This window comes from Nycticebus coucang, chromosome 1, assembly GCF_027406575.1.
Source record: "Nycticebus coucang isolate mNycCou1 chromosome 1, mNycCou1.pri, whole genome shotgun sequence".
NCBI lineage: Eukaryota > Metazoa > Chordata > Mammalia > Primates > Lorisidae > Nycticebus > Nycticebus coucang.
Genome location: NC_069780.1, coordinates 27,690,435 through 27,702,939, shown reverse-complemented (window position 1 = coordinate 27,702,939; position 12,505 = coordinate 27,690,435). Strand labels below are relative to the sequence as shown.

The following is a 12,505-nucleotide window of genomic DNA, read 5'->3' as shown; positions in this document are numbered from 1 at the left end:
TCCTACTTAGTGAGAAGAAAGGGATGTCCCTGTGTGTCATTTTTGTGCCCTACTCTGGAATGTTGACACAGCAGAGGAGGGAGGGGTGGGAGCACTGAGAGCCTACAATGCATCTCTCTTCTGTTTTGTCCTATTTGCTTGTGATTGTCACATTTCAAGACAGCACTGGATGATCTTCATGCAGGGTATTGGCTTTTTACCCAGATTGTTGTTGGAAGCTTGAGTTCATGGCTGGATGAGGTTCTCTCCGTGGAGGCTGGCATTATGGGAGATTGATCTGCTTAGGGTCACCCTGGGGTGATTAGTAACAACTAGATGAATCTATGTAGGCAGTGGTTATGAGTGTCTGGGCTATGAGTATTTGCTCAAATAGGGTCCTGGTGTAATGGAAGTTCAAGGGTGGAGGTGGACCTTTAGGCAGTTCTGTGGGTTCAAGGGCCATGGTAGAGACTCAGGATATAGTCTTGGGATCCAGACAGAGCATTGCAATCTTATACGTGAAGTAACAAGAAAATATGGGAAATAATTTAGGACCAGAGACTTTCAGAAAGAATATTTTAAAAGTGAAAGGTAGCTCTAGAAGTGTCTTTTATCTTCTGATCCACGATCGACTAAAGTCTAAGTTTAACCAGCCTCTAGTAGAGGGACGGCAGACAAATCTAGTCCATAAGCAGATAGGAAGCTGGATCAGAAACCCACTGTAGAGCCAGGACCCCTCTGAAGGTTACTCAAATATCCATATTAGCTATTACACGGATGTTGAGGAGTTAAAATGATTGTTTCTGATTTTAAAAACTTTATGGGAAAATTACAGAATGTAACTAGAGAAAACAGGGGAAATGTCACTGTCATGCTTATTTTTAAAAATAGCTGATATATATACTACCCAAAATTGTGAAAATAATATATCAGGGTGGCTTTCTGAAGTGGCAAGGGGGGTGGGGGCTCAAGGTTGTTTTCCAACTGATATTGTTAATCTAACTCTACCTGTGTATTCTTTTCTCTCCTAAGATTTTTATTCCTGACAGTCACAGGGGTTAAGTTCTATGTTCACCACTAGGTGGTGACAACAGGCTACACACAGATATCAGAGTGCACCATTCAGCCAAAGCAGACAGGAGCCAGAACAGAAAGAAGCTTTTGGAACCAGGAACTGCTGTGGCCACATAGTTCCCTAAACTAATTAACCCCTTAGAATTTAAAAATGAAGTCCTGGGGACAGTCCTTTTAATAAGATACTCCCGATAAATAGGAACATTCCACTACTAGAAATGGTTCTGCATCTTGGCCTGGCCATTTACTAGCAACCACCTCAATGATCTGCAGTTTTCTTTTCATTGAAGTAGAGCTGCAACTACTTACAATGCTGCATCCTGGGATATACAGACTGAACAACTGAAATAATTCTTACAAACTCAAAAGTGCTAGAGAAATATGGAGTACCATACAAGTTATCATTCGGATGACAATATTTAAAAGAATGATTCTCAACCTGGGAATACCAAAGGATTTTTTTAGAGACTTCTATCCAGGATAGTCTCCAGATAGATGGGTGAAATTTACATTCTGTGATAGATCAATAAATATTTTTTATTAAATCATAGCTGTGTACATTAATGCGATCATGGGGCACCATACACTGGTTTTATAGGCTGTTTGACACATCTTCATCACACTGGTTAACGTAGCCTTCCTGGCATTTTCTTAGTTATTGTGTTAAGACATATACCCTTGTAAGATGCACCGCAGGTGTAATCCCACCACTCACCCTCCGCCCACCTCCTCCCTCCCCTCCCTTTTCCTCTTCCCCCTATTCTTAGGTTATAACTGGGTTATAGCTTTCATGTGAAAGACATACATTAGTTTCATAGTAGGGCTGAGTACAGATCAATAAATATTAACAGAGTGAATGAGTGAACGAATGAATGAATGAATACTCAGACAAGTGTGGAGGTGGTAGGATGAAGGGTATTGCCTTAGAGATAGACTGTTCTTCTTGCTGGACAGTGGACTGGGGAAAGGGAAGGCGAGGGACTGGGGAGAACAGGGAAGCTCCAGGCAGAGACAGGCACTATGTTTTTAGATAAGTTGCAATTTGGGCAGATGCAGTAACCCTGAAGGACCTACACACTAGTAGATCATGTGCAGCAGTTTGAGAGTTTCTCCCACAGAATACTGAATATATTAATATTTTGTCCTAAATTGAGGAAGCTATTCCTACTTCTAATCTTTCGCTGGTAATCCTGCCTTAAAGGTAAATATTATCCTCCTAACCCTAGGATTCGCAACATAACTGCTTTCTTTGAAGGCTGATAGGACGGGTCCCTCCCTGGCTACGGATCAGAGAAGGCTGCAGGGCAGAACCATCGAGGACTGCGTAAGCCCAGAATGGTACCAGTGTCCATTGGGCTAAAGAGTAAGGGTTCCCAGCCAACGCCAGGCATCAGAAACATCTGAGGAGTTTTGCAAAAATTCTGTAGGGCCCCTATCTGTGTTTTAAACGCCGCCTCTGGTGGGATGATAAGGAACCGGAGTTAAGAAAAATAACTAGAATTAGGCCACAAAGAAAGACTTGTTCAGCAGCCAGAGGGCGCTAAACACACATCCAATACCCCCCAGCCACCCTGTTCCCTTCTCACGCTGGCTTTGTTATATAATGCCTGAGCTTTCAGTTCCTCCAGCGTGGCAGGGAATGTTACGGTACTAAGGGCAGATTTGACAGATCAACTGCCCTTTGATTGAGTAATCATCTCGTTTAGTCTGTGCTAAGCACCTTATTCCGTTTAACCCCCTTAACCAGTTAGGAACTATTACACACGTTATTTATGTTACAGATGAGAAAATTGAGACTTAGAAAAAAAGTTGTGAAAAGACCACTTAGTTTGAAAATGGTAAATTTATCTCCAAAACCCAGTTCTCTTTGAAACCAAAGTTTCCGTTCAACCAAACCTCCTTCAGAGCATGCATTTCTGTCATCTATGACAACAAGCCTCGTGGAAGGATCTGTGATTTTATAGATATAACATTTACCGTTGAATCAAAACTTAAGCTATTAGGAAGAAATAACAGTAGAAGCTTGTAACAATTATTTTATCATTTCTTGTTCTAGTAGGAAATAGATGGTGTCTTCAAGCCGAGTTGTTGAAAAGAGTTCAATAGAGTTTAATTCGAAAGCTGTGTATACTATTTTTAAAAAGCAACGAGAAGTAGTTTGGTATCCTGGATCTAGTGTGCTGAGAGACAGGGAGAATTTACTGGAAGCTGGAGAGAGAGCTCGATGGAGAGGGTTCTGTGGACAGGGGTCCCTTTGGTAGAGGGAGCCAGCAGAGCTGCACTTCATTCTTCTGTACTCTGCTCCCCTGCCTATCAGGGAATCCTCACTCGGCCAAAATCCAGTGGGAGCATCCCTGACTGGCCCACCTTAGTCAGTTAGTTAGCCTGCCCCAGGGATAAAGCAGGGTAGAGGGAGAACCTGGGAGAGAAAATAGGTGATATCCAGAAGATTGATTAGCTTAGAGTGCGTCTGTAGCCATTTGGGTTGAAAAATGAAAATAATAATTAGCAAGCACAGATAAAGTTATCCTAGTAAGTACCTATTACAATGTGCACTTTATTTTGTTATCTTATTCCACCTTTATAACATCCCCTCTGGACATGCCTTATTTACTGGGTTTCTGAAAAGTGTAGCACCTTGTTCAAGGTATATGGCAAGTACTCGGCCAAGCTTAGATTCTAACCACCATGTTTTTGTTCACTATAAAACACCGAATAAGAACAAAACTGAAAAGGACTAAGCAAATTGTTTTTATCTAGAAAGATCTAACAGGCTGTGAAGAAAAAATAAAGCTAATATTTTTTTGATCAATCATTAAGTTTTTATACATGATAATTCAAACAATAAATCTATGTTACCCAGTCTTTTCATATTTTTCTCTTTAAAAGGAACTATTCCAACCTAATAGTGTACTTAAAAACTTTATAATGCGCTCATTTGGATTCATCATTTTAGACTAACTTGATTTGTTTTGTGGACTTTTACACCTCCACTGGTGAATGAAAAGATGAGGGGATAGAATCCGCATTTCCTTGGAGCGGGGTTTTAGCATGAACTGAAGCTGGATCCTGACACTGGGATCCCTCACAGAGCAGAATAGGCAGGGTGCGGTGTGACCATGACACAACTCAGACTACCCCAGACTGACTACAGACCTTTCTAGAAATCCCAGTAATAGAAGCAATTTTGAGCTTCCCTAGTACAGGAGCATTTTAATTCATGAGCCCAGATAAGTTTTTAGATGAGTAGGTGAGCTCTCCCCTCATACGTAGCAAAAAAAAGGAAGAGTATAAGGAAGGGGACAAATCAGGGGAGACAGAGGTAAGGAAGACCCGGATTCTAATTCAGGGAGATCCTTTGGGGATCCTGGGTTGTATGAAGCACTCTAGTGGGTGCCAAGGCAAAGACTGATGAAACAGAGGAAATTTGTGACCCAGTATACAAAAGTATATCTGAGGTTAGCCACAAGCAAGAGGCGTCCTGTGGGCTTGTCTATCTCCAGGGCCATTCAGACTCTAGCACCCCTGCCCTCCAAATTAATCCAATGCTCCTTATTGGATTAATTTAATGTTACCTTACTAAACTTTTTATGCCACTGTGTCTTTTGTTTTCTACCATAATGTGTCTTTTATTTTGCACATGATGTTGAACTGGTTTCAGGAGGTGGTTATCTAAATGAATGAGTGGAATGGCTAGATGAGGGGTGTGAGGGAGAGTCTCAGGCACCTCACAGCCTTCCTTACAAATAATGGCTCATTCAGACAACTCCAATTTCCTGGTTTTCTTCTTCTGGTTAAAACACATGTGCCTCTCCTCTCTGAGCCTACCCCTGGGAGCACTTCACCTCCTCAGCTGCTGTTCTTCACGCCAGGCTGTCCTCTTCTCCTGTGTTCTCTGCCATGCCAGGGTTTCCCCAGGCCTCTGCTGCTTTATTTGTCTTGCTCTGCCGGAGATTGTTCTTTGTGAGAAGTAATAAATAGAGCCAAACAGGAAACAGGAAATCACTGCTCGGCAAAATATTTAATATATTCATTATTCCTTTTTGTGATTACTTACTGGGCTGGGGAAAAGCCCAGTAAAAAGATGTATATTTTATTTCAAAGAAAAAGGTTTCACACTTAAATATCCTAAAATTTGGAGTCTGGGGGGGATTTGGAGTCTAGATTTGTGACTATTATAGAAGAGGTGAAGATTCATGGTTTTCAAATTGCTTTAGCCATAGAACTCTTGCCCCGCTTCCCTAAAGGACTCAATAAAGAACATCTGAAATCTGTTCAGAGGAAAAGGTAGGGCTCTGGACATAGCACCAATTAGTAGGGTAGCTGGATATTAGGCTGAAGGAAATGTCCTGAAATCACTGGCTATTAGATGTAGGTATATAGTATGGTACACATTTGGTGGTGGGGGTGGTTATCCATTAACAGTTTTGCTCTGGAGGAAGTCTGGGTTCAATTCTCACTGCTGCTTAGCTGTGTGACATTGGATTATTTAACCTATCAATACTTCAGTCTATTCATCTGTAATCTGAGGGTAATAAAATCAGCTACTTCATAAAGTTATTTTATTAGAATAAAATGATAAAATGTATACACAACACTTAGCCCTGTATCTAGTACATGAAAAACATTCAATAAATATTAGCTAGTATTTATATAATCATGTCTATTAACAGCTTGGATTGATTTTTATTCATACACAGGGCAAGAACTTACTGCCCAATAGTAAACTATTTTTTTGAGACAGAGTCCTGCTTTGTTGCCAGGGTAAGAGTGCAGTGGTGTCATCCTAGCTCAAGTGACCCTCCTGCTGTTAGGCAGGTAGCTAGATAAGAGCAGTATAGATGACAGATATGACCAGGCTATTTTGCCTTGGTTTGGGTCAGGCTGACCTGGGCTATTATGGGAATGAGGCTAGACTTTGCCAGTGGGTTGTTTTCAAGACCTTGCAGGTGGGTTGTTTTGAGAAAGGAGTTAATTAAGACTCTGAGAGACTTCCAAAGTTGTGTATAAAACCCCTGGTGCCTATAGTCACTAGGACAGACCATGGCTTTCTATGTGAGTTGTTAATAAACTTTATTTTTCTTGCTAAAACTTTACTTATTCTTTTCAATTACTTCAGCAGCTACCTCGAGCCACTGTACCACTCTAACTCTCAGCCTCTAGACTAGCTGGCACTACAGGTGCATACCACCACACCCAGATAATTTTTCCATTGTCTGTAGATATGAGGCTCTCATTCTTGCTAAGACTGGTCTTGAAGACCTGACCTCAAATGATCTTCCTGCCTCAGCCTCCCAGAGTGCTAGGATTACAGGTGTGAGCCACCACACCCAGCCAACTTCAAACTATTTTTGATGCTTTTAGTTTAAGTCCATCAGGAAGGCACTTGTAATCAAAGAAAGGGTTGGGTTTATTTGCCTACTAATAAGAGACAACACACCATTGGGAACCATGAGGCATCTCAATAGAAGGATGTTGGAAAGAACTTATAAGAGTTGTGCTGTGTCGGGTAAGACTAGGGAGGGTTTAAGGAAGTGGAGCCTTGTTCTGAACTGGATACTGTCAGGAAGCAGGGCATTTCATGTTTATCAAGAAGGCAAGAAGAAGAAAATGCAAATCAACCTATAATTGGTAAAAAAGCAGTAGTTACTCATTTTAAACAGGTGTCATAGTCATCTTTGCTGTGTAACAATTTATCCCTAAATTTAGCAGCTTAGCACAATCACCATGTTTTACGTCATATTGGTTCTAGGGGTCAAGAATCTAGGAAAGCCTTAACCGGTAGTTCTGGCTTAGGGTCTCACTTGAAGTTTCACTCAAGATATCAGATGGGGTTGTAGTCCTTGAAGGCTTAACTGGGGCCAGAGTTTGGCTTCCAACCTTACTCATGTGGCTTCAGTTTCTCTCCACAGGGACGCTTACAACAAGGCCCCAGTGTAAAAGATCTGACATGGGGGTTATTTGAGGAACACATTCCAATGAGTTTAATGACATAGTCTCGAAACTATGTACTGTCACCTCCATCTTATTCTATGGATTAGAATTAAGTCACTAAGTTCAATCCACTCAAGGGGAGGGGAAGTTCTTCTCCCTAAATGGAGGAGTATCCAAATATTTATGGACATTTTTTTTTACAAGTTAGGAAGATAGGATGTTTGGTCATTTTTGTGACTTGAATAATTGTGTGTGTGTGTGTGTGTGTGTGTGTGGACATGCATACACACGCTCAGACATAATTACAGAGTGGCCATGTTTTAGCTAATTCATCATGGACACAAAGCAGCTTTGTGTAGTGTTGAATTTCTGCGAAGTTATTTACATTCAACTAAAGGAAACCTGACCTTCCTGTGAGTTTCTGACCAACTCTCAGTTATTGGGAGATAGCTGATTTATTCCCGATACTGATTTATTCCTCCACAGCATAATTTCAGCAATAGGGACTGTGGTTGTGGAGTCCTGAACACAGTGATATTGCCCAGTGGGCCACTTCCCACATATTGCCTGTCTACCTGAGTAAAAGAATCTGGGCTTTGTTTAAAGGGATCCCCTACCCCTGGCTGGTCTAGGGTTGCCCTGGTGACTAGTTCTGGTGAAAGTTGTAAAGGAATATCACTGGGATGCTTTTTGTGAAAGACTATTTTCCATAAAAAGGAGGCATGTGAACAGAAACTCTACTTCATGCCTTTCTGGATTCAAGTGTTTGTGCGAGGATGAGATATGGCTATAGCGGCTGTCTTGCTAGCATGAGAGGAAGGACAAAAGCCAGCCCAAAGTCCTGGCATCACTGGGGCCCTTGGCCAAGCCCAGCAGTCACCAACCTCTAAACTTCTTCCCTTGTGAATTAAAAAAAAAAAATTTAATTTTAGAGCATTCTGTTCCTTGAATGCAAACAAATTTCTAACTGCCGTAAAGAATTTTCTTAAGGTAATTTTGTTCGTTCACTTTAGGAATTGTATAAAACAATAAAAAAGACTAAAAGCTGGGTATTTTTTTCCAGTTTGAAAGTATTTCATTAAACATTTTTTGATGTTGCCTCCTACCTCTCAAGAATAAAACTTCAATAAAAACAAATCTATGTTGAAATCGTTTTCCTTTATGTGAAGATACATGAATGAAATGTATATGAATATTTACAAGCAAAATATTTCACTGCCAAAACTTCAAATATCTCAAGAGCACAATATATTTTAAAGACACTTAAGATCAGTAGAACTTCAATATTCTTAGGACTGATGAGTGATTAGTCTATCTATGGCTTAGGTTCTGTTTCCAAGCTTATTTCTTCAGCTGCTTCTACCTTTGAGAGCTTTGCACCATTTTCCAGTGTTTGCTGAACTTCATAGATGGTACTAAGAAGAACATGAAACTGTTTCTATCTCAACTCCAGCTTATCTTCAGCGCTTTCTTTCATATGTTAGAGCTGTTCTAATTCTTTTCCCAGAGCCTCTAGTTCCTTTAATGTTTCACACCTGTCTGGATGATGCTGGCTCGCTTTTGCCAAAGCATCATATTTTTGGTGATTTTTTCATATTCATTTTGCTTAAAGAATTTGCTTTTCACACTCAGCAGTCTTTTCATGTGCTCCAGCAATGCTGCATTCTTTGTAAATTTATTCATAATTTTCCATTTCTCTTAGATGCATATCATATACCAACAAAGTTTTGCCCACCGAAAATCCACATTGAGACAGCGTGCTCAGCATGCCCTGCAACTGGCTATGCCCTTCTTCTTGGGATCCAGACTTGTACCATTTACTGAAGCTCTTTACCAGCAGATTAATTCTCTGATCATCTCCAGCACCATCTCCAGCAATTAGGAGACGTTGCCTTATGACTTTGTCACTCGCTTCAGCTTGATTCTTTTCAAAAGCTCCGTTGAGGGAAACCATATTTATGGGAGACTGAAGAAGCTGTAGTTGGTCTTCAGTATTCGTCAGTCATGGCTCCCGTGGTGTGTGCGGCGGCTACAGTAGTGGCGCAAGCTCCTAAAAGCTGTTCCTATCACAGTTACACTGTTCGACACATCTCATTCTTACAGAATTCCCATGTGGTATTAAAACATCCTCATTTGACAAAAGTTTAAACTGAGATCTAGATAGTTAGTAACTTGCCATGGTCAGCTGATAAGTATCAGAGCCAGTCTAGCTTAAGCTTGTTAGACGACTGACCTCAAACTTGCTGCTGGCCCTAACCTGGTGTAAAGCACCCCTCCATACCATGGCCTAGTTGTCCCTGTGATAATGACATTGGCTAGCACTCCTTCAGACCTCTCTCATCTCTAAGGTAGAAATTGATAAGGAAATATGAGAAGAGCAAAACCAGAAGAGTAGTTGAGCTTACAGAAATGCTAAGGGAATTTAAAGGAATTCAAAAAATGTATGTGCTTTAAAATATGAAAAATGTTACTTTTTAATCAAAAGTGGCATTACCATTTTAAAGACTAAAACAGGATGTTCAAGAAAATGACTTTCACCAAAAGAACAGGAAAATGTAATTGGTGATGCACGTTTAGAACATGTTTTTGCTGAACACCAAGTAGCCCATATTTTATCTTTCTTCTTCTTTTTTAAAGGTAGGATTATTTGGGGACAAGAGATTAATGAGACAAAAGGCTATTTGGAATCTATTATTTTCTAAGCCTCTTGGAACATAAACTGCCCCGTAATCATGTCAGTACTGTCAAGAGAAAATGACGTTTATTTAGGAATGGGGTGTTGCAATTGGAGTACAAGCACCCTAGTAAACTATGCGTATTTTCAGGGAGATAAAAGGAGACAGAAGTTTTGTTTGTTTGTTTTTGAGACAGAGTCCACTCTTATCAGCCTGGGTTGAATGCCATGTTGTCATAGCTCACAGCAACCTCCAATTCTTGGGCTTGGGCAATCCTCTTGCCTCAGTCTCCTAAGTAGCTAGGACTACAGTTACCCACGACCACATCCAGCTAGTTTTTCTACTTTTGCTCTTTCTCACTCAGGCTGGTCTTGAACTCTTGAACTCAAATAATCCACCCATCTCAGCCTCCCAGAGGATTACAGGCATGAGCTGCTGCACCCAGCTGAGACAGAAGGTTTGAAAGGAAAATTGAGAAGGAGTACTTAATTATACTGAGATAATTCTCCCTGGCTACAAAGATCATAACAAGGATAACATGGGTCTAAGATTGAAAGGAAGTTGCCTGGGCAGATGTCCTCACAGAAGTATTTTTTGTGTAAGTTTGTGACAGATTTTGTGAGAGGTTGTGGGTTTTGCAGAGTCTTGTAATTTTTTTTTTCATGTGCCACACAAGCATGAGACCCCACCCTTCTCCACCTCCCCAGCTCTATTTCTCAGTTTTGTTTTGTTTTTTAACACACATGACTGCATATGATTCTGACAACTTTCACATTTCCCACTTTCAATTAATACTTTTTTTTTTTTGTAAGTATCACTGATCAATCGTCCCTCAATGCCAGGATGAGCCAGTCCGAGGTTGCTGGTTTTGTCCCACACCGGAGGGAGTGACTGGCAACGGAGAGTCAGCGTCAAAACCCTTTTAGCTGCATTTGAACAAGTGGGGTTTTGAAGGGAGTGGCTCTTCTTTTTAAAGGTGGGGTTATTTGAGAATAAAAGATTATTGAGACAAAAGATTATGGAGACTCTATTATATTCTAAGCTTCTTGGAATAGAAACTACCTCATAATCAATTTAATACCTGACCCCACCAGCTACATCCCAGTACCTAGGTCCATAGTAGAAACTAATTTTTTTTTTTTTAAATTTGGAGACAGAGTCTCACTTTGCCACGCTTGGCAAAGTGTCATGGCATCACAGTTCACAGCAACCTCAAACTCCAGGGCTCAAGCAATCCCCTTGCCTCAGCCTCCCGAGTAGCTGGGACTACAGGTACCCACCACAACATCTGGCTATTTTTAGAGACAAGGTCCCACTCTGGCTCAGGCTGGTCTTGAACCTGTGAGCTCAGGCAACCCCCCTTGGCCCTCCAAGGTGCAGGGATTACAGGCATGAGCCACCATGCCCAGCCCAGTAGAAACTGATTAAAAAAAAAAAAAAACTTATTGAGTGAAAGAAAGATTTAAGTAAATATGTGGCCACTTCACACTTCCGATGTTTGTGACTTTTAGTAGGTCCTGTGAACTAAGTTTCTCAGGCTCCAGTTTGGTTCAGCTCTTTCCTTCTCACATCCCAGTCACTCCTCATTGATCCCACTGTGAGCCTTCACCTTGAAGGACTAGTCCTTCCACTTCTTTCAGCTGCTGGAGAGAAATCTCACTCTCACTATGACCGGGCTCCTTCTCACTGCTCATTTGCTTTGCTGCCTGTTGAATAAATCTGTTTGAGTTTGACAAGAAAGGTTTCCCAGGAATTATTAAAATACATGAGATCTTAGCAAAGTGGCCCCTGGATAGTTCAGCAAAAAAACAAGACAAAACATACTTCTAAAAATTTTGTTTTGTTAATGGGTTATCCCCTGATTAAAATTAAAAACTGGTTGGTATAACTTTTATGTAATAAGTAGTTTAGACTTAGGTATCAGTATTATCTTTGAAATATGAGAAGGTAATTAGCTTATCGCCTATGTGAGTTAGCATTGCCTGGGGTACCCAGACCCTAAATTTGTATGGTGGGTCACCCTTGCAGTACTTGGGCAGCCCAATCTCTAAATATTTTGTTCCTTTTAATGCAATTTGTTTTCCCTGCCCTTGCATGCCTGGCCACCCACCTGTGCTTCATAAAACTACTCTCAGGTGCCCAGTAGGCCCCTGGTGTAACAGAATGTGCATCTACCCTTGCGATGTCTTCTGTAACCCCCTTTGTGAGGTCCTGCATTTGTCGGGGTACATTTGGGACACATATACACACCTTCTTCTCCCCTCCTTGATGACTTTGCTTAGAGAGGAGAGATACTGCAACACTCCTCCTTTTGGCTGGAGATCCCTCACTTATTCTTTTCTGAGGGCTTCCAAAAAAGGGCACACAAACACGGCAGCTTAAAGAACAGAAATTTATTCTCTCATAGATTCTGAAGGCCAGAGGCCCCAAACCAAAGTGTCATCAAGGTTGGAGCCTTCCGGAATCTCTGAGGCAGAATCTGTTCCATTCCTCTCTCCTAATTTCTAGTGGTCACCAGCATTGTAGATGGCTTGTAAATGCATCATTCCAAACTCTGCCTCTGTGGCTACGTGCTGTTCTCCTCAGTGTGTCTCTGCCTGACCTTCTTGTAAGGACAATAATCACATTCTAGGGTTCTGGGGACATGAATTTTGGAGGGATGCCATTCAACCCAGTATACCTCCTTTCTTACCAGCACAAGGCCGTATTCAAGCTTGCTTGAGATTTCACCTACACTCTGAGCCTAGATTTCTTAAGGAAGCTCATTTATCTAGATAAAAAAGAACTAGAAAGTTAGGCTTTCATCATTTGACTACTCATTGAGAGTGGCAGCTCAGACAAAA

The 12,505-nt window shown here is 41.1% G+C and overlaps 1 pseudogene; it reads right to left on the bottom strand.

Annotated features, from left to right (window-relative positions):
• Positions 1-8,302: 8,302 nt before the first annotated feature.
• Positions 8,303-8,941, bottom strand: LOC128590118 (THO complex subunit 7 homolog; annotated as a pseudogene).
• Between the last annotated feature and the right edge of the window lie 3,564 nt (positions 8,942-12,505).